The sequence below is a fragment of the Lactuca virosa genome, chromosome 8 (genome assembly GCF_052849685.1).
Source record: "Lactuca virosa cultivar CGN04683 chromosome 8, Lactuca_virosa_CGN04683_v6, whole genome shotgun sequence".
Taxonomy (NCBI): Eukaryota; Viridiplantae; Streptophyta; class Magnoliopsida; order Asterales; family Asteraceae; genus Lactuca; species Lactuca virosa.
The window spans coordinates 86,163,275-86,172,995 of record NC_136433.1 but is presented as its reverse complement, the minus strand read 5'-3'; positions in this window follow the sequence as shown (position 1 = coordinate 86,172,995).

The window sequence follows — 9,721 nt, the reverse complement described above, 5'->3', positions numbered from 1 at the left end:
TTGGGTACAGGATCGATTGCATGTGTTATAATATTTGTCATTTCTAAATTTTTCCAAATGCCCAAAGGCATTAAGAAGGGAAAAGGTCTAGAATTGGACATGACTAAAATGATTAAGCAATTGTCGAGGACAATCTGAGGTTTACCAAAGATTGGTTGCTCAGGGACAGTTGGAAGTATAGTGCTAATTTTGGAAGGACCATATTGACATATTCTGAAAAGAGGCATCTCTTATTCAGAAGTGATAGTCAAAATGAGAATATGGAGTTGTCTCCATAGGTGGAAGTTATATGTGTAAGATTAGAAAACTTAATGCAAGAAGCATGTCCAAAGCAATGTACTTTGAATATGAGACTTAGTTTCCATGGAGTTGATCTCCATTGGAATACCTTATAATGACTGTTGACAAGTCTTTGTGACTTTGTACATATTCATTACTGGAGGGTCAGTGCATATAAGTTTAAAATCTAAACAGATTTCGATAAATGATAGGAATTTGAAATTCTCACATTTTTCGATAAGGATTTGGGAGTGTGAAATTAGAATCATTGAAATTATGTTCAATTGGTTTATTTCACAAAGTAAGGATCATAGAAAAACATAGAGAGCATACTCGGTGTATGGCAAAGCTATTGTTTTGAAAAACATAGTGTACTTGCTTGGAGCATGGGACAACTAGTGTTTTTTATTCAAGTATAAAGTTGATGAAACCGAAACAATGAATAATGAGTAATCAGTATGGTGATAAATAAAAGTGGTCTATTTATATTCATAGGGTTTGATACCATATTTGATTCATTTATTCTTGTGTTTCACTTTGCATGTTTTGACTTCCATAATAACTAGGTTATTCTTCCGGAATGACTAAGTTATTCAAACCATCCACAGTCGGTCATATGTTGGAAGTAGATATGAATCAAGACTGACATGGGTTGGCTTGTAGAGGTCCAAGTTGGTGGACAAAGTTGTGCTACAACACTCATGAGTGCTCATAAGTTCTGAGTATTGGATTCAACCCGCGCTCATTTGAATCACTTCATGGATTTTATCACAAGTGATCATGAGACGATAATATCTTATATTCTTCAAACCTAGAGATATGAGTTGTTACTATGAGTTGGTTGTACATTGATTGCACGAAACCGCATTGGTAACTCGATGTTATAAAACGTGCCTTTGTGTATGATTCAACAAGTAGTAGAACAAGCCATACGAGTCGAAGTTTATCCATTCCTTTTACCTTTGGGATAAAAGCGATATCTGTGGGCCCCTCGATGATTTAATGATGACACATGTGAGTGCTTGGCCAAGCCAGGACTGATTTGATTTGTTCAATCAGTCAGTCATCATAAATCGGAAATCAGGAAACAACAAATGGACAGAGAGAATGATTATAATCCATGTCTCAGTCCATATGATATCTTGAATGGAGGAATATATGATCCCTTATCTAATGGACAAGTCATTGACAGAGGTCAGAGTTTGTTGACAAGATCAGAGTTCGACAGCGGCTTTAAGAGCTATGATTGCCAGTTGGTTTTTGAAGTCATACTCAATAATAGTTTTAGACTTATCCAAGTGGGAGACTGTTGGATTAATGTCTAAGTCCATAACTATATTTGGTATGTACTTAACCCGACCCGGCATGGTCCATTTGGGTTGCACTTCACCGGCACAATTTATATGGATAGTCTTTTGAGAATAGTATATTTATGATTTATATTAATATATTATAAGTTCTAATATATTAATATATAATCATATTATTTAATTAGTATTGATCAAGAATTAATTTAGAATTAATTAAGTGATCAAAAAGGAACTAATTAAATATGGACTCTTAGATATATATGTGTAGTGGGCCAAGTTCATTTAGGTTGGGCTAAGTCTTCATGGATAGTCCATGGAGCTTTAACCCATGGATCCTAGGAAATGAAAGGTCATGGGTATTAGGGTTTAACCCTAATCCTCCACACTATATAAAGGGTCTTATGGTTCATGAAATTAGGCTAGTGGCTAGTGTGGATACACTAAAGAGGGCAATAACCAATTTCATAAGTGTGAGCCAAGTATCCATATTCTCTAAAGTCTTCCAAGTTGTTTTGGTGATTTGTGATTCCACTTGAGGCTTCCACACTATTGGGGCTAAGCTCTTAAAGTTCAAGACTTCAAGCTTCATTAAAAGGTATGTATTCTAACTTGTTATATTACCCAAGTATCAAGGATTGTATGCTAGATAGGGTAATACCTTGGAATATTCATATTTGCATGTATAATAGAGAAAACATAGATCCAAGGTATTTAGGGTTGCATGTACACTTAGGAGTGTTAGAATGCCCATAACCCAACAAGTTTGAGCTAGGGTTTTGTTATGAAGTCCCTTTTTGGTTCTTGGACCCTCTCTTGTGAGTTGAGCAACTCCAGAGACTCGTATTGTTAGATATAAGCTCTTTGAACATGATTGATGCATAAAGGTGTCATCTTGAAGGTTGTTTTGATTCCATGCATGAGCTTGAGGTCTTAAATGAGGACTTAATGGGAAGAATGAAGTATTGGGGACCCTTATGGCATGAAAGGGCATAAAGTTGCCAACTTTATGCCCTAGGACATATTAATTTACTCATATCTGAAGTTTAACATTGAAATCCCAAGTATTAAGCACTTAATGGTCGTTGGTGCATAATCAGTTTGTACGTCGGGTGTATTATCATGTACGTTGCGCGTACAGCTAAGGGGCTCAGTACGGTAAGTGTACTGGAGTGGTACGTTGGGCGTACGCACCTTAGATGGGTTTGGGCTTCGTGTGGGCTTGAGAGCTTATTGGGCCTTATTCTGTTTTGGGACTAGTCTCATTTAGAGTTAGTCGTCTGTTTTTCTATTTTGGACCATAGTTGTATTGGTTGGGCTTGTTGGTCCATGTGGCCCATTTAGAGTTAGTGGTCTGTTTTTCTATTCTGTTTGGGGCCTGCTAGGCGACAGCTATTGTGTTCAGCAGATTGAGGTGAGTCTTCTCACTACACCCATAGGTCGAAGGCACCAAGGCCGACCTATTATTTGTTATGAGATGTTTAGTAATTGATTATGCTATGGTTTGCATTTACTTATATGTTGACTTATGTGAAGACCATGGGGGAGCCCATGACATTTGGCAAGACCTTGGGGGTAGCCCATGGCACTGGGAGACAAGACCATGGGGGTAGCCCACGGCATTCCCAATGAAGACCATGGAGGGAGTCCATGGAAAACTTATGTTTATGTGTGCATGACATTATATGGTTATGTGTTTATGTGTTTTTAGGAAACTCACTAAGCGTGTGCTTACAGTTTTGTTGGGTGTTTCAGGTACTTCTGGTTCTAAGGGAAAGGGCCCGGCTTGATGGCGTATCTTGCACTCTCCAGTATTTCTGCACTTAGTATTTGAATACTCTGATCTTTTAAACAATTTGGTTATGTAATGGGATTTTTGGAAAAAAAATGTGGTTGATATTACTAATTATTAAATGAAATATTTCCTATGAATTTTGGGTTGTTACAAATTAGCAGTAGAAACAAATGGGCTCATTAGGTTCAACATGTAGAATGATCTCAGAACGAGCCTGATCAAATGGTTTGACCTTGGCTGATCCCTTTTGATTGGGAAGAGAAATATTTTCCAGATCACTAATGTTACCATTGTCAATGTCCATGGAATTCTTGGAATTAGACCTTATAAGCATGTTCGGTTCCACCATTTCCTAAGGAAGGGAAGACGTTTTCACCTTGGCTTGAAAGTGCAAGACCATCTCCAGAAGATTGAGGAAAACCATTGCCATAAGAACGAGGAAGACCATTTCTATCTTCATAAGACATCTAAAATTTGGGATAAGAAAGAATTCAAGTTAGTTGATTTTAATCCTTAATTATTAACCCAAAGTTTAAATTAAGGCTAGGATCCATATTTTCAATTCGAACTTTGAAGAGGGATGTCGTAATCAAATTCGAATCTATTTTAGGTAGGTAAGGCTTTTACCAATTTCAATCTTATGAAACTCCTAGATCCTTTGAGATTCATTGGATCTTATCAATGGCATATTTAATCTCGATTATGCTCTTACCAATTGTGACTGGGATGCCGAGGATCACAATTAAGATGTGAATAACCATGCAAACCCGCTCAAACACCCTCAATTGATTTATAATCTCCCATTGATGTGTCAGTTAACCACACATGCTCCATCAACAATTGAAAACATAAGTTGTTTCATCATTTCATCTTTATAGTCCCAAATTAGTATGTCGGTTAACCATGCACACTCCACTAACGACTCATAAAGAAATGATATGTGTTTCAATGGATTAGTATAAACTTCACGTTTTTTATAAAGGAACTAGAGTTGGGATTTGTATAAAAGGTTCCATTACTTTATAGCATCATACTTTAAATGAGGTTATATCTTATCAGATCATGTTAGGTGTGTCAAACCCAACAAACAAAGGGGTACGATATACTCCAAAAGAATCCCACTATATTGCACTAAAAGGTAGTACAAGGCAAGTAGGGTCGATCCACAGAGACACGGGACAATCGGTCTATACCTCTTTGCGCAAGGTATTTTGGTCACCAACAGTAAAGAGGGGGTTTAGAATGGAATGATTAAAACAAACATTTAAAAACACGAGTAATCAGCTAAATGAGTGAATTAAACTCAGAATTTGTAAGGACTCCAACTCTATGTATGACAACTTAGCAATACGATTCCAAGATAACATGATATTTGCTCAATTCTATCTAAGTTGGTACTTAAAAGTGTTAACAAACTCTAACACTTCCCATTCACCACATTAATTAACCAAAACAAGCTCTTTGATTAACCCTAACCTTACTAATCTAATCTAAACAAGCTCTTAGAATTAGATTAAAAGATTGCATTAAGCTTTATGTGAATGTTCCCAACAACACCCAATACTCCTCATAAGCTCGGGAGTGTAAGAGTGTGTGAAAAAGATTTACACTAAATTCATTCAATGGAAATCAATTTAATGCTTGTTACTTAGTCCAATTCACAAAACAATTACGGATTGTGCAAAATGGATAACTTGAATGACCTAACCCTAATTCAAATGGCCAATAAGAATCACAATTAGAATCAAACATTCGATTAAAGCAAAATCAATTTCACTAGATAGATATTAAAAACAAACATCAAGTCATATGATTAAAATCACAACCAAGAAGTCAAAACATGAAGTTGGAGAAACTAGGGTTCTAGCCACACATGGATATAACAAAATCACAAGTTGTAAAGATGGAAATGATGTGCAATTACAAGTTACAAATAAGGGAAATAATGTTTCCAAATGCTAAACGATCAAATCCTTGCAAAAACCTTCGAAATTCCCCCACCAATAGTGCTCTGATATGTTGTGTGTCTCTAAAAATGACCCAATTCCCGTGATATGAAAAATAGGAAAAACTGCCAAAAGTTGGTTTTTGGGTCGAACACGGCCCGTGTTAAAATAGGCTAAACTGACACGGGTCGTGTTCAGCAGTCAACACGGCTCGTGTTGATTTGCACTAAAATGACACGGCTCGTGTTTAGCATGGTCAACAGCTTCTTCTTGGTCAAACACGCCCCGTGCCCACTCTTTAGTGTAAATCCAACACGACACGTGTACTCATCTGACTCCGAATCCAAACTTGATTTTCCAATTTTTCCATTTTTCGCCCGATCATCCCGAATTCTTCACCAATGCATCCCGGCACCTCCCAAAGCGCGCCCCAACCTCCAGTTTACCGGAAAAAGACATGAAAGTGTGCAAATAAGGTTGTTCTAGAGACTAACATTAATATGATGAAATGCAAGAAAAATGAAGAACAACTATGCTAAATAGATGCTCCAAAAGGGACTAAAAGGTGTGCAAAAAGGTGCACAAATTGCACCTAACAGATCCGTTCGGCTAACAACCCTCCACCATACAAGGGAGCGGTAGGTCAGAGTGGACACCCATTCAACGATCATTTTATAGGTCGTTTCCTTATACCCCTTTATAGTATGGTTTTGTGAATGAGACATACTAGCGATTTGACTAACTTTTCTTATATGTATAATATATTAAACATTTAATCATATATAGTATAAGGTGTATTTCAAAACTTTTTAGAACACAAGGTTTAAATATTAATTATCAAATTTAATCATATAATTAAATAATCAATTTAAACCTATCATGGATTTATAATTATCTTTTAATTAGTCTTATAATTAAATTTATTATTAAATCCATAAGGATAATTAATTAATCTTATAATTAAATATTATCTTTCCAAGATTATCTCCTAATATTTAGGGTTTTTATGTTAATCATCTAAGGCATCAAAAATCATATTTTGACAGATTTAAAAACAGATAATTACCAATTAACCACATAAATCAAACTAGGCAGCAAAATCCTAAAATTCAATTTTAGACTGGAATCACGTCGTGACAGGCCATGTGTCACAACGTGAGAACAAATTTTTCAAAAAAACAATTTTGTTCAGTTAATCTAATATACAATCAATGTTAGACACCCCTAGGCTCTAATACCACTGATGAGTTTTATAGGTTACTAAATTTATGTGCTTGTGGAATTTCACTTAACACTTAAGGACACATGCAACCTAAAGGATCTAGGTGATGAACTTTTAAATGCAACATACTATGAACAAAAAAAGTAGATTAACCCTAATATAATCAAAATATAATACAAGGATTATGGTTACATACCATAGATTTTTTGTAGTAAACAAATGACCTCATTCCTTCCATTGAAGAGCTTGGAAAGCTAGCACAAAAGGATGATGCCTCTAATGACTCACACCCAAACCCTAGAACTAGAAGACAATTGAGGAGAGTGGACTAGAAGGAAATTTTGTTCATATACTTTTAGAAAAGAATTACCACAAAAATCCTAGCCAAGTAATATTTGAATGGATTTAATCTTAATTAAATCATTTTCTTATATGCATCTAAGAGGCTCCCAAAACTGTCCACCCTTGGATGGTTCTAAAATTGCCTCTTTTATTCAACTATTGAACAATTACAATTCACCCCTTGCATATTTAATTAATTCCAATTAATCCCGAATTAATTCCAGATTAGTCTTGATTAATAATTAATCAATTCTAATTGATTCCATATTAATTTATTAATCATATAAATTAAAAAATCAATTGTTTAACAATTGTTAATTTATTAATCACATAGTAAATCAACATACAGATTTCCTATTTCCAATTGATATATTAATAAAATAATATATTAACAAATCATTTCTTCATAATTTCCAATTAGTTTATTAATCATATAATAATCTAATAAATTTTCCTCTCTTTCTACAAATGTCATTCTAGCCAAATTCTAGTTATGAGGGCAACCCAAAAAGGACTTTTCTTCTAATTACAAGAATATACCAATTATGTTACTGCTTAGACACCTTAATCCAACAATTATATATACTAAAAGATCCCATACCAGAATAACCTCCGCAAACAAGTCAGTCTGATCATGGTGCTTTGATGACAACATTGTTGTGATGATGTTGATGTGGCTCACATCATGCTGAAATAATTTCCCTTGACTTGAAGAAAGTCTTGGATAATTATGAAACATATCAGATGTCTTATCAAATAAAGCAGATATTCAATCAGAACGGTAAAACGTGCTTCAAACCTATTCAACAATTGAATAAAGGAGGTATAAGAGATTGTGTTCTCTAATAAACCTATAGTTCAGTTAAGGGAAATACAGCGTAAACCCAAAAATCAAGAAAGGACCATAATGATAAGTTTTTTCTATCGTGGAAGAAACTGGACACTGAAAGAGAAACTGCTTCTCCAATCCCATTAACTTGAGGAAGTCTAGCATGACTACGACTTCAGATATGTATATGATAGAACTATTTATTTGTTCATCATTCACTTGAGTATTTTATATTGCATGTGCACAAAATAATTGATATTATGTGCTGATGTTTTGGAAGAAATAATCAATTGATTACATACAAATGGTACTCCGCGCTGAAGATATAACAAGTTGTTATAGAATTTACATAATAGATGTTTTGTACCTATTCTTATAGGGACATGTAATAGTTGTAAATTTATCAATAAATCTAGATTTAATTATCATTTATTGAATATTTACATTCACGTTCGGAAGTGATGCATTCATTGTTAAGAATATTTTCTCATAATGTTATTTGTGAAGTAAATCTATATATTTTTCATTAAATTAATACTTTTACTGGTAACACCTAAATAATCAAATGATATTTAATTCAAACTTATCTATTTCATAATCATGATAACTATATAAAAATGAAGCACATATACCAACTTCAAAAGGATGAAATGTTTGAAGGCAGATGAGCTTGATTCATTTGATATATGTGCATCATATTTATATGAGAAAATGATTCACAAGTGTCTTTATCTAATAGTAGTTAAAGAACAAAAGGCTTGAAAAAGAATTATATACAAGTGATGTATATAATCTTGTTAAATCCATGAATAAATTTTGTTATAGATACTTAGTCAATTTCAATGACGACTTTATTCGTTAGTATTGAAACTTTTTGATTTGCTCAAATTGTTTCATAATGAAGATTGAAATACAACTTAATGATACCATCATTAACCTTTCGTTGTGATAAAGAAAATGAGTTTTGTAAACAAAGTCTTCTTGGAACATCTTAAGAGTTGTTGAATCTATTCACAACTTATTCCGTCAAAAAACACTTACTCATCATTTGTGCAGTTCTTGTGGCACAAGATCACCTGGTTACTTGGATTTTTCATATGATACTCAACGTATCCTTCGTATTCTTTAGTGGGATAGGGTCACCTGGCCACTGGCTTAATGTAGATAGTACAAGTTTTTAAATAGGATAACATTAGACCTTGTAGTCTGCTATATTATATTTTTTAAAGAACTATTTCCTTTATATATTTTTTGGAGTTATGCTCACTGCAATAAATTTATATTGAACGTATATATTCCCAACCAAACAAGTAGATTAAATGCTTTAATTACACTAAGGATGAACTGGTCTATTCTTATTTATAAGGTATAGAGTTATAAAGCTTATGTTAGACAAAAGCTTAACTCAACCTGACATCTACAAATTATGTAGAATATCCTAAATTATTGTTTAGGATTAAGTTTCTACTAACCCCACTGATTGTCACTCCAAAATAAATTTACTTAAAAAGTTCTTTTTCTAAGTGGGAGCAATATGGAACTTTAAGAGCTAAAGAACCATAAACTAAATGCATCATATGTTGTAACTAGCAAGTTTTTCAACAGTTGTTGAAAATGTTCAATAGTTGATCAGAAACTAATAGAACACATATAGATGCATTCGTATATGATAATCAAGTATGGGCTTGATTAATCTTCCTCGATATAGTTTGACTATAAAGAGTAAGTGATTTTTCAAAGGAGAAAACATACATGAATGAAAATCTTTTCATATATAAGCTAACATCTCAAAATAAGAATTTTCATTCATATAAGATAATTACATAGTGCGATTTAATTATAAATCAAGATGACTCTTGTGTTTTCTATAACGCTAACATTTTTAGTCTTATATGTGATTGACATACTAATTCTTGGAATTAAGATCTACTTAGATAGATCAAGGCAACTTAAGAGATTAAGTAAAACTGCATTAATTTTAAAGGATCTTAAAAAGCTTAA